At 43.8% G+C, this 14,045-nt stretch overlaps 1 long non-coding RNA gene across 1 annotated transcript in view; it reads right to left on the reverse strand.

The window, feature by feature from the left end:
• The window catches only part of LOC109286782, a 52,907-nt gene extending 39,827 nt beyond the window's left edge, over positions 1-13,080 (reverse strand). Inside the window, exon 1 of the long non-coding RNA XR_002094681.1 lies at positions 12,946-13,080. This is a non-coding gene — a long non-coding RNA (uncharacterized LOC109286782). The remainder of the gene's footprint in view (positions 1-12,945) is intronic.
• Between the last annotated feature and the right edge of the window lie 965 nt (positions 13,081-14,045).

The following is a 14,045-nucleotide window of genomic DNA, read 5'->3' on the forward strand; positions in this document are numbered from 1 at the left end:
ATTTCTAAACCTTAAGACAGTTAAGTATGGTAGCAGACCACCTAGGGAAGTTGTGGTATCCCCACTGCAGAAGGGTTAGAACAGGCAAGATAAACTTTTGTCAGGGATGGTCTGCTGTTTATAGCAGAGGGATGGATCAGATAACCTTTTAAGATTGTTTTAGGAGCTTGTTTCACAGTAATTTTGGGCAGCTCCTGGAGCTCTTAACCTCTGGATTGTCCACACATTAACAACTTTAAGTGGGTTTAAGCATTCAGTATGCAACTCAATGCTACACCACTCCAGGACAGGATTATCTCTGATCTGCACTATCCAGCTCCTGTTCCATTAAGTTTTGGCCACTCGCTACAGATGTACCACCCAAGTTTAAGTAATTCAGTATCCCAGGATCTGTCGTACCCACCCCCAAAGAACAGGGATAGAAGCCTGTCCTGGCTCACAAGCCCTCTAGTAGCAACTCACAGCTACATCTCCTAGTCCTATCCCTGCTTACCAGACCTTTAGTGGCAAGTCACAGCTGTGCAGGTGGGGGACAGTCAGAGGAAGTTTCTGGGTGTGACTGCTCTAAACTCCAAGCTAGCACTAACACCGATCAACATTTTTACAACTCACAGCATAAGGTGTAACAAGGCCCTTAAGGCTTCTATGATCAGTCAATATTGGCTGTCAGTGTAAGCATTTATAAGTCAATTAGTCAGGGTAAGCATTTATGGAAAGAAGCATGCATCAGAGGCTCAACACCATGATCAGAGGTCAGGAAAACAGACCTTAAAACAAGAAGCTGAGAGCTATGGGACTGGAAAAGCGAAGGCTCAGGGGAAATCTGATGGCCACCTATAAGTTTATAAGGGGTGTTCACCATGATCTGGGGGAACATTTGTTCACCAGAGTGCCCCAAGGGATGACAAGGTCAAACAGTTATAAACTCATGCAAGACCATTTCAGGCTGGACATAAGGAAGAGCTTCTTTACTGTCCGAGCCCCCAAGGTCTGGAATAGCCTGCTGCGGAGGTGGTTCAAGCACCTACTTTGAACACCTTCAAGAAAAATCTGGATTTTTTCTTGCTGGGATCCTATGACCCCAGCTGAATTCCTGCCCCTGGGAGGGGACCGGACTCAATGATCTTCTGAGGTCCCTTCCAGCCCTAATGTCTATGAAATCTATGAACCTATTTTAGGAATGAGGACTGGGTTAACATGATCCCCACAATAAACCCTGATGCACTTCTTCTAGGGAAGTACCATTATCTTTACTACTAGCCAATTGCCCATCAAGAATGGTGGGGGGGGGAGCGGGCAGCGCACTGGCATCCAACACCCCGCACCGCCACCACAGTTTCCTAGGAACAGTGTGTGGGGAGGGACAAGCTTGCACGTGGTGGCCGCCACTGCCACCCACTAGCCCGTGCTGCTGCTGCTGTGCATCTGGCCATGCACAACCCACACTCCCCCTCGCCCTCCACTCCATCCGGCCCCATGCACCCTTCTACCCCCCCATCACTCTGCATGTGGCCCCATGCCCCCCACCACTCCATGTCCAGCCCCACAGTGCACACCCACCCCTCTCCTCCCCACTCTGCATCTGCTTGACTCACTCTGCCCATCATTCTTGATGGGCATTTCTTCTCCAGCCTCCAGTGCAGCAGCTCCCTCCCCCCCCCTCACCTCCACCTCCTGCCCCGGAGCAGCGGGGCTTCCCCTGCCTCCTTGCCAGAGGTGCCAGTGGCAGCAGCTCTCTTCTTGTAACTGCCTCCCCCCATGCCCCTGTGGGATGCTACTTCTGCCCCAGCTCTGCAGCATTCATGAGCTGTGCCTGGTACCTCAAGGTATGTAGAAAAAACATTTAAAGCTGTTTCTATGGCTGAATCATTGATTGTCCGAATCAGCATCAAATCTTCAGATTCGGTGGAATCGAATTGGGGACACTGATCCGAATCAACAAATCAAATCACTGTCCACAATTCAGCCCAAATCTGAATCCAATAGGACCTATTTTGCATACCCCTACTGCCTGAGGTGGTGGTGGAGGCAGAGGCAAACCAAGGGGAAGGAGCAGCAGGGCTTGCAACCGCCTCCCTGCTTGAGGTGGTGGCAGTGGTGGTGGTGGCAGAAGCGGCTCCCTCCCCCTCACCCACCTTCACCTCCTCCCCTGGAGCAACAGGGCCTCCAATTGCCTCCCTGCCCGAGTTGGAGCCCGCACAGCCAATCACTGCCAGCCCACTTGGGGGTGCATGTGCAGTTGCTCCAAAGCATTATGGACAGACACACACACAGACTAAGCCCTTTAGTATATCAGAATGATCTCTGTAACCACTGTAACCTTCACTTGCATGCACGGGAACAGTCAGGAAAAGCAGCAGAGCAAAGTGTTTGTTTTCTCATTTTGCCCAGTGCTGATGTATCAGTAATATGATTGGCATTTTTCCTTAAATATATTGGACAGTATGAAAAATGAACACCATGAAAACAAGCAGCCCAAGAGCTAATGATCATTTTAAACTCTAATATTTTTCAATGTGGCAAGAAAGCAAGAATGATAAACAGAGGCTCTTAAAGTTCTAGTGCTATTCTTCCTTCATACTTGGTTTAAACATAATATATGACAAACTGACACTGAACATAACAATATGGAACTTGGCCTGTTGGTGTGAGAGTCTGACAGCAGCTGGCAACCATATGCCTGTAAATATCATGGCATCTTAAAAAACATGGACTCAGTTGATTTTTTTTTGTCTTTTTAAGAAAAAACTGGCAGCTGCAGCACTAGTTCCTGCTTACATGAAGACAATAACCACTAGAGATGGACATTTTTTTAAAGGAAAATAGCATATTTGCCAAAAAGCAGAGTTTTGGTTTCTCAAACCTATTTGTGAATTTAATGCAAAATTGCCAAACAGTTTGGGCTGAAAAACATGTGAGAAGTGACAGTTTCTGAAAACTACTAGCTGGGGAGGTGGATAGTTGAGCCCAGGACCTAGCACACTGACCCACAATGCTGGAGACCCTGGTGTAATTCCTTTTTCTGTTTACAGCTATTTAAATTTGCATGTCCCAGGCCTAGTCGAGTGCTCCCGACTGCCGAACTCCTGGGTATTCTGTTGAGGGGTGTTCAGAATTTCTCCTGCTGGAGATGTTCCACTCTGTATAAATAATTAAATATTCCCTGATTTCAATCTGATACCTGGGGCAGTGCCTCAATCCCCATGCTGAAGGGCCATTCTTACTCTGCCCAACAAGTTAAGTATTTTGTACAAAGTAGAACACCTCTTCAAAACATTTTTCTTTTCCTTCCAGTCTAACGAATGTCTGAGTTGCTAACAGAAAATTCTGTTTTGTAGATGTTTCTCCTCTGTAATTTAATATAGATATCACAATTTCTATTTTTAACTTTTTTTTTTTTTGGAACTTGCAATGGGAAGTTTCTAACAATACATTTAAAACAAAACAGCAAACAGATGATTCTACTTCAGTTCAACTGTGATTTCACTGACAATGTGTTACCTTCCATGTTTTATGAGGCAAACAAGCCTAGTTTTCAGCCATACCACAATTTTCTGGCAAGAAGTTACAATAAAATACCTATGTGCAGAAAATGGAAGAAATGTTGATCTCTGTTGGTTGTTACAGCTGTCTAACTCTGATGGATTTTCTGAATTTTTCTTTTCCCTTTTCAGAAGCTCCCTCTTTAACTCAAAGCTACTGTTAAAACACTAAAAGCGCATTTTTCCATGGCTGGTGATTCTCTATCTCTGATTATTTAGTTTGACTGTAAGTGATCTCAGTTTAGTCTTTTGCCAAACTACCTTTCTAGCCTTTCTAATCCCACTCTTTTGTTTCCACTTACCTTGCTTTTATTCTAGCTCCACTCAAACTTTACTTCAGTTCCAACTCTGAACTGATTTTTCCTCTGGTCCTCTTTCTTTTTCCTTTTTTTTTTTTTAACTTGATTTGTTTTTTGTCCCTACTTTATCTGTTAAACCTTATAAAGAAAATATCATTTCAAAGAGAAGACGACCCAAGAATATTATGTAGTAGCATATAATTTAGTATTAAATCATCAGCATTTAAAGTATGGTTGGTCTAATCCTTCCTCTAGCCGCTTTGACAACAGCAACACCTTCCAGCTGTCATATACAGGACCTGCCAAAGGGCTATTTCTAAGATGATATGTTTTTTCTAGATTTTTCTTGGAATGGGCTTAATTTCAATGCTTTGAGACAGCAGCTTACTTTTTCCCATTTATTTACTAATCCTTCACTTAGTTTTCTAGATCACCCCAGCATTCTGAAAACCTTTACTTTTTCCCTTGCACCCACTCAACTTCTTTTGTCATTTAACTTATTACCTCTTCTTCTTAAGCATATCCCTCAGCAACGTAGTGGCAACCCATCTTCTTTACTTTGCTTTTAGATTAAAAAAGTAATCTTGGCCAAAACACTGCCAATCTGATGCTAATGCCAACCTTTTCTAAGGTATTCTTCCTTCAAATGTTTCAGGTCTAACTTCAAGACCATAGTCTGAAAAACTTTTCAGCCTAGCCAGAATTATGATACTGGGGGAGAAGCAGTGTTATTCTGGCTGACAAGATCATTGCAGTACATTCAAACCTTGAACAATCTATTGTCAGTAGAAAATAATTGTCAAAAGTTCACTATCTAACTTTCCAAAACCTGTCTTTTATGAGAACCAGCCCTTCTAAGGACAAGCACGTACCACCAAAAATCTGCAGCTCCCTCTAATTGTAACACTAACATGTCAAAACACCTCAGAACTCATCTTCCCATGAACACTGGAAAAGGAGCCCTCTAATACCCTACAAGGTATTCCTTAAACAGGTGCACAAATGATATTCTGCATCTGCCCTATTGCTTTGTCTGCATAAATTGCTTAGGACTGTTACCCCACTAGCTGTTTAACTGTGGGCACATTCTTGTGCCTTTGCTTATCCTCATTGACTTCATTGAATTCTGATGAAGGCACAGTGGTCAACAGGCTTGGAGCAGCTCACAGGATTTGGGCCTTAGATATAACCACCCCACAGGAACGGATCCTTCTCTTCAGTCTTTGTATAGGGTCTACCGTATTTCTAGGTCCTATGTAAAGAAAACCATATATAAAACAATACAGAGAAAAAACAGCTGAATTCTTACAGTATCTCTCTATGGGAACATAAATGAGAGGCTCCCCCCTCACCTCCTTTCCTCTTTGAAGAATGGGGATTCTCTCTCTTTTAACCCTCTGCTGACAAAAACGGCTTTAAGCGTGAGCGTTCTGTTGTTCAGGAGCATATTTAATGGGTATTTGAAAATAGGTCTAATCCTCAGAGCTCAGGATGAGAGCAATTACCTTTCTACGGCTTTGTATTTTCTGCTCTCTGGCCCGCAGGAGGGCCCATGTACCCATTGTCTTTTGATGGCTGTTTAGCTGTGACATTAAATATCCTCGTTCCTCTCTGCTTGCAGCCTTTTTTGTTCATCTGTTAAATACAGCGATAGATTTTCATAGCCTCCACTATATGAAATAGCCTCCTCGGCTGCCCTCTCTCTGTGTGGTAATCTTGTTTCACCAACATTACAATAATTTTAAAGTCATACTGCTAAATCTCCCTCTTAATATCTTGACAGTTGAAAACAGGAAACACTATGCTATTAAAAGACTCTCTGAAAGCCTTAAAATCTCTTAAAGATGCAACAATAACTATTAGCCATTATTACTTTGATATGCACATCCAAGTTTGCTGCCAGACTTAATCATGCTGCATTATAGACACCATTTCATTTTCAGAAAACTTGGAGAGACGTGGTCACAGAAATGATTTCCAAATTGAACATACACAAACCAGAATACATAACAACATGAGCGGGTTATCTTGGTGCTTGTGTTGCAAAAATGCCTGAAAATTCTGCATTAAACAGGAGGAAACTAAGATAAGCAGGCAAAGTGATCCAGTTGTGATAAAATGAAGCACACTGAAATTGCAGTAATCTGCAGGATTGCCGTGTTGCCTCCTCCAACACAATAAAGTTTGGAGGTAGTTTTACAAGACTAAATTCCAGAAGGGCAGCAAGATGCCCTGAGAAAAGAGCTACATACAAAAATGTGCAACTGGCTAGAAACTGTAAGGTGAAGTGAAAACATCTGAGACAGCAATTTTCCTCACCTGACTCATCCTTAATGTTAATTGGGCACAGTAAGAACCTCTAGGACTATAAAATGAGTGTACTGTGTCACAGATGGGAGACGCCTGCTGGTGATGTTTGTAAAGACTGACACATTACACCTTATACTTTAAAAATGTTTTCACATTGTTCCAAAAATATCACCGGGTTCAAATTTCCAAATAATGTACACACAGAACTTTCCGGGAGCTCGTGAGAGCTTCAGGTGCACAGTACTTGTGAAAGACAGGCTATTTTTATGCATGACAATTGAAAACTTGATTCTTTCACTGGATGAAAGTGAAGAAACAATGAGTGGATTGGAAACTAAATTCCTATCAAAGTGAGAGAGAGAGAGAGAGAGAGAGTCAGGTTTAAAGTCTGACTGTTTAAATACGTGTGTTATTTGTGCCATCAGTAACTCATGTCTCTGGGACATTTCATGGCTTGTATGAATTTCATCTCTGACAAATTCCTTCATTTGTAGAGAATGGGCTTTCTTGGAAAGCGTTAAGGAACAGCCTGTATCTGATTAAGTGAGACCTGAGTAAAGCATGTTGTGGAGAATATGTGAATGCAAAGCAAAAGCATGGAAAGGAAACACAGGAGAGCACGGACATACTATTTTTATGCATGAAAATTGAAAATGTTATTGTTTTGCTGGATGAAAATGAAGAGACAATGAGTGGATTGGAAACTGGATTCCTATCAAAGTTTCCCTCTCTATTATCTCTCTCTCTGTGTGTGTGTGTGTGTATATATATATATAAGGTGTGTATGTGTGTGTGTACACACACACATACAGACACACATTTAAATAGTAAAATAGTCTCTCTCTCTCTCTTTACACACACACACACACACACACACACACACATATATTGAGAGACAGAGAGTGAGAGAGAGAGAGAGGCTGGTTTAAAGCCTGACTATTTAAATATCTGTGATATTTGAGGCATCATTAACTCATGTCTCTGGGACATTTCTTGGCTTGTAGGGGTTTCTTCTGACAAATTCCTTCATTTGTAGAGAATTGACTTCCTTGGAAAGCATTAAGGAACAACTTGTATATGATTAAGTGAGACCTGAGTGAAGCCTGTTGTGGAAAAGATGTGAATGTGAAGCAAAAGTATGGAAAGCAAACACAGGAGCATAGTCCTACTGTAAGTCCAGCGAAGTCAGTGGAAGGATTCCTACCACTGATTTCAATAGACTTTGGATCTGAACTGTTGAGATGAAATTCTAGGACATAAAATCAGCTGTAGAAAAAATACAGAGATCTTAGGATACATTTGCTATAAAATAGCTTTTAAAAAAAGCTAAAGAAAACAGAAGTCTTCATACTGAGTGACTTCCAAGTAATTCTTGTTACAATGGTTACTCGGAGTTTGGCCTCAATGCTTAAAAATGCAAGGTACTACACCTCACGAAGACTCATCAAAAACACAAATACAAAATGGGTGACACACATCTGGATGGCCTACAGAGAAAGATTTAGGAGACTTGGTGGATTAAAAATGCAATGCGAGTCTACAGTGTGCTGCAGGTCCCTTCTTGCCCTACCTTTCTATAATACTATGATCCACTGAAACCTACATTTCATTATGGTGGATGGCTGGACATTAAGATCGTGTGTGAAAATGTGAAACTTTGCAGAAGGGTTTGTGCAATAACAATCACAAATAATTTGGAAAATTAATAATAGTATCAAATTAATAATTCATGCATAAACAGGTCCCATCATCTGACTTGCCCTACAGATGGTCAAAGAACATTCACCAAGTAAATTGTTTTCCTGTCAATAACTTCCACATGGATAATTCCTCCGTTAGTTGATAAGTGCTGTTCATCAAAATAACTGAATAGCCAAGGTTGCTCTGTGCATTTTGTAGAGCTGTTCATGTAGGTGTTCAAGTGACAAGCCTCAAAGGCTTAACAGTGACCCTTTTATCTTCAAAGCTCATTGTCCAAACATTTGTAGACAGATGCCAGCAACCCAAACTGAGCTTCCTGGCTGCTAGGCTTTCAGTAAACAAACAGACAGTTCAAGCTTATAGGTGTCAACACAGGAGTAAAATAAGCACGCTTTTTGAAATGTATACATGCAGTTTTATCCAAACTATGCTGCTTTTATAACAGTAGAGACAGTCGTGAATGTATGACACAAATATTTTTATGATTTTCTTGAAATAGATTTGCTGATAGCTTGGGATACAGAAGTAATCTCTACCTCATCTTCCCTGGCGAGCAGTGGGATGCTCCCAACCTTTGCAAGTAGGTTACCAAGAAAGGCTGGAAAATTGTGCCCTAAGAGGAGAATATGAATGTTGATAGGAAAGAATTTTCTTCTCCCATATCAGAGGCAGAGCAAAAAATCCTTCAAGGGAAGGCAAGTCTCCTCTATGAAGGTGATGAAAGCAAAGGAAGGATCATCCTGTCAGGGATATTCTCTCAGCCAGAAGAAAATGGAAGGAGGTTTTGGATTTTACGTGGAGGTCAAGAAAAAAATACCACAGGGGATGTATCTTTTCTCTCTCCTGCCCATCCACTGCCACAGGGCATTCTGATGATGATTTTAGAATAAATGCCTAGATTAGCCAAATCTTTATTCAGGGTACTGGAGACAGTTAATCAGGACTAGCAAGTTTATTGTGGCCTCTTTAGCGGCCATAAATTTACAGCTATTTAAAGGCTGTTTCTCCTACTGAACTGTATCTACTTGTCATATTTGTCAGTAGCTTTAGAACTATTTTTATAACAATTTATGGAGTCTGATATTTCGGGGAAGGGGTGGGTTTTGTTTGTTTTTCATTTAAGCTGTTAGAGATCTTGACCAAGCTTGGAAAACTGCTTTTAGACCAAGCCATGACAACTTGGTGTTTGCACAGGGTATACATACATATATATACATATCAACAACAACAGGACATTGCTGACAACGTGACAACAGAGGTAGCACAGACCAAAACAGTCTGCAGAGAGTAATGATGCAAGGACTACAGTTGAGAAATATTAGGAAAGAGGGCAGCATGTTCATACAGAATTAAAAAAAAAAAACTGCAGCCTGCAATGCAAAAACAAGTTAAGTTGCCTCAGAGGGAGAGAGGCAAAGAAAGATGACTGATCCCAATATTTCTTAGCCTTGGTCAGACCAGTCGGTTAAATTACACGAGTGTGCATCCAAACTGGGGACAAAGGCATGTGCTTGGGCACAGTGCTCTGAAGTGTTATTATATCCAGAAATCAGCTGGATCTTTTCTATAATAGTACCAGTAATTATTGTACCATGAGCTGTCCAAACATATAAATGAAAGGAAAGCAATCTGAAGTTTATTATAACAAAATTGCTGCATCTATTAAAAAAATAATTTTACAGTCCAAATTCCTCTGTGGCTGTTACAATAAAAGCATCTGTTCAGAGTTGCTACTCAAAGCAGTATTGCTTTCCATTTCAATGAATGGGATTGCAGAAAAGAACAGTAAAGATGATCATGTTTATGATCACCTTTATGACATGCTAACAGAACGGGGAGGGGAATATAAACCACGCCTAGTGTTGTTCTGTATAATAAAGGTACATAATACATAGCTCAGAATCTCATCAGCTCCCATTAAGTTAAGCCAGGGCTTTCTAACTTCTGAACAGCCAGGAACTGAATGCCCTATGGGCCATACCAATCAAGACTGCATGCTCGCAGGCCACTTCAAGGTGAGCCATGGGCCTTTCAGGCTCCATACCACATGGATGCCCTCATCGCTGCACTGTGCACCCATGGCCTCCTCAACAGCTGTAATATATGCCCCCATCCCAGCACCACACTCCCTCATCCCTGACCACATGTCCATGCAGCCCCACACTTACACTCAGCTCCCTGCTGGGACAGGCAGGAAAAGCTAGAAGAGGAAAGGGTAGCCCCAAGACTCTGGGTGGTGTAACAATCAGAGTAATGGGGGCCACAACTTAACCCCTGCAGGTTCAGCTGAACAGCCCTGACCAAAGCCCCTAATGAACATATTGGGGCTTACAGGGGTAGCGTATTACATATTCTAGGAATACATTTTCCTCTGATCCCCCTATGTTCATTTAGCTTGATCCTGATCTAACTATCATTAAAATTAACTGGGCTTTTCAATTTAGAACCAGATTAAGGCAAAGCCACTTTTCCTCTGAATGCAATGAGCTGTGCAATGATTTCAGAATCTCAGATTTCACTTTACAAAGTAAAAAAAAAATTAGCCCTCCTGATTAAGAAGAAAAGCTTGAAAACATCATTTGAGTATTAGCAAAGCAGAGGTGTTTGCCTGAGTCTACAGACAGAGTGCAGCAGCTGTCACTGGACCCAAGGAGGAAGCTGGTGGCTCTGTTCCTACAGTCACAGCCAATCAAGTCTCCTGCTTTACAGGAGGGTTAATGGAAACTATACCAACAAGAGACTTATGTTTGGAGACAGGAAAGCTAGGTAGTGGATACAGAAGCACATGCATAGGCAGCTGGAACTGCTCAGTGTTATTGAGTTCTGAGATTTCTCTCAAGCACCTTGGACCCAGACTGTTTATTCAACATTGCATGCTACCAGGAGCAAATATAAATCTAAAAGGGTATGTGGAGTAAAAGAATGGAGCAGCAAGGTACTCTGCTAAAGCAGAAACCCTTTACTTAGTTTCAGCACGCATCAGTAAAAACCCGACTCACATAAAGTAGGTTTACATTTGATAGAGATCTGAGGTGCTTGAGAAGTGAAAGGTTAATGTGACAAGCAAGCTCATACCATCTAGTCTCTAATTCCACATTCATTTTATATTGATATTTTCTCTCTGATGGCCTTGATTTAAATAGCCATTTATTACTAAAGGATGAGGAGTCCATCAAGAGATACTGCACCATTAATACTGCACATCAGGAATTGTTGGTTCAGGTTTGCACAGTTTAGGATTATTTTCAGAAGGAAAAAAGGAAAGCAAAACTGAATAGATATTCAATCTGAGTAGCATGAGCAACAGAATTTCCTTGGAAATATACTTCAGACATCTAAGTATAGTGGATGGGGCCAAGAAGAACCTTTGGCATAGCTATTAATTTGGTCCACTTTCTTTATACCTGTTGTCTTTGTGAACATAGGCACTGTATTATTGATTGTACTGGATTTTCATCAGTTTACAAAGGTACAGACCTTCTGGACTAACTCACTGGCTTTTTCTCTGAAAAGGAACATCTATAATATATATGTTCCAACTGGATAATGAAGTGAGTACAGATAAAGATATCTGACACTCTGGGCCTGAATCACCTATACATTCACTTAATTTTAAGTGATAAACTAGGTTCTTTGTGGGTACATTTACATGTGCAAATGCTGCAGTTTGGGTTTACTCCAGAGTAATTTACTTCGGAGTAAACCCACCTTGGGTAGGCATCTATACATGCAGGGTTTTGGGAACAGATTTGCTGCTCCTGGCAGTAGTCTGCTACCATCCCCTCTAGCCCTGCACCGGGCCCCTGCAGCAGCCAGGAGCAGCTGAAGGCTCTGGCCACAGCTGCCTGTGGCCAGAAGGCATCTTTAAAAGTCAGTCCTGTGCACTGCTCCCTGGCCACCTGCCTTCTTGGGCTGGAGCAGCCTGCAGAGCGCTGGGCCAGCACACGGAGGCTCTGTCACTGGAGCCTGTGCCTACCACCCCATGGCTGCTCCACCCCCAGACCCCAGGAATGACATCTAGCACCCTAAGCTCCTGCTGGCCACCCTGCTCATCATGTGGCCTACTGCAGCAACCGCCATCTGGCCCAGGTCAGTCTTGGCCCTGACATTCCCACCACATGGTGAAGTTACCTGGCCAGGTTCATGATGGTGCCCCAGGCCTCCTGCTATCACGCTGCTGCCAGACAGACCCCAGCAGGGATGCCAATGACATGCACCTGGATGCCAACACCAGTGCCATTCATGCACTTCTGGGGCTCCAGCCCAACCACCTGTAGATCACCCAGCCAGCCAGGATTGGTGGCTGCAGGTCATCCAGACCACCTGGACTGGCTCCAGTGTGAGATGCATGGGTATAAGCCCATCATGCCCCCACGAGCACAAGACACTGGCAGACCGTCTGGCAGACCCTGACCCCCAGCGAGGAGCTGGGAGGTAAGTGGGGCCCACAGTGAATGGGTGCTAGCTAGCAGCGGAGCGGCAGCTGAGCAGAGCTGAAGAGGGTATTGCCCTGCCCTCCCCGCTTGCTCCTATTTAGTCCAGTCCCCCAGAAAGTCATGCAATTGGAGCCATGCAAACGGAGCGTGCAAACAGGCATGCTCTGGGCCTGGTTCATGAGTTAGCATGGGACTTCATGTGGAAGGGCACATGAAAGTGCAGGAGGCTCTGAGCAGCAAGCCCACAAACTGAGACACTCAAGTACTTGGTAGTAGCTTAGACTATACTGTAAAATGTTGGGGACACACTAAACCCTGAAGATTCCTGCCTCTCCCTCTGTTAGAACCATATCCCTCCCCCTCGCACCACTGAGGCCTCCACCCAGATGCAGTCTATGGCTTCAGGCTGTGGGGCTGCCTGGCACAGCTGCTACCATCTGGAAACAAGATTAAGGGCACCCTGTTTGTGGGGTATGTTCCCTTGTGTGGTCTCTAGACTGCCATATGAGGGAGCTCCAGGTAGAGTTGAGCAGGCTTGACACCATCAGGGCCCATGAGCAGGACATCGATTATTACTACCAGGCCCTATACCTGAAGAATGGAGAGGGAAGAGCACAGAAGTCTATCAGCACAATGAAGGAGAACGATGAGACTGACCTGGAGTCCCATCTTGGAGTTGCCTGGGAGATAGTTGTCTATGGCCCCAAGGCATGTGCCAGGGTTACTCCTCCCCTAGAACTGGAAAACAGGAATGAGCTTCTCATAGCACTAGCAGAGTCATCAACAGAAGCACCAAATCTGGAGGAAGGCAGGAAGCCAGCCCCCTCCCAAAGAAGAGCTGCAAAGTGGTCATGGTGGGCAACTCCCTCCTGAGGGGGACTGACGGAGTGATCTGCTGCCCCAACCCCTTAACTTGTGAGGTCTGCTGCCTCCCAGGGCCCACATCCAAGTTGTGGCTGAAAGGATCCCAAAACTTGTCCAGCCTCCAACTGCTACCCCATGCTCCTCATTCATGTGGGCATGAATGATACGGCCAGGAACAACCTTGGCCGGGGCATGAGACAATACAGGGCTCTGAGGGCTGGGCTCAAGGGGTCAGAGGTGCAGGTAGTTTTCTCCTCAGTCCTCCTGGTTGCAGGTCACGGGTACAGGAGGGATAGGTACATAGAAAAAGTTAGCAGAAGACTCCTGTTATGGTGCTACCCTGAGGGCTTCAGCTTCTTTGACCATGGCACACACCTCAGGGACTGCTGCCTTTTGGGAAGAGATGGCATCCACTTCATGACAAAAAGGGAAGAAGCTGTTCTCGGCTAGAATGGCGGACCTCCTGGGTAAGGCTTTAAATTGAGATCTCCAGGGGATGGGCCATCAACTACTAACACAAGCCTGAGAAATGGCAACCTCGAAACCAGCATCCCAGGGTACAATAGGAAGTTTTCTCTGACACCAGCCAATGAACAGGTTATTCCATAGCTTACTAGAGAGCCTAGGGCCTCCACTGGCAAGCTTAGTCGCCTGTAAACTAATGCCAGAAGCATGGGAAACAAGCAGAAGGAACTTGCCCTCCTACTAACCAACAAGCAAAATGATCTTATAGGGATTACAGAGACCTGGGGGGGACTCCACCTACGACTGACCCACAGGCATAGGGGAATACACCTTGTATAGGAGAGATCATGTTAGGAAGAAGCTCACTGGTCTTCTGTGTAGCAGTCCTGGTGCTACCAGGTCTGGGCAGGTGCATGCAGCACCCAGCA

The sequence above is a fragment of the Gavialis gangeticus genome, unplaced genomic scaffold (assembly GCF_001723915.1).
Source record: "Gavialis gangeticus isolate Ggan-Ray unplaced genomic scaffold, GavGan_comp1, whole genome shotgun sequence".
NCBI lineage: Eukaryota > Metazoa > Chordata > Crocodylia > Gavialidae > Gavialis > Gavialis gangeticus.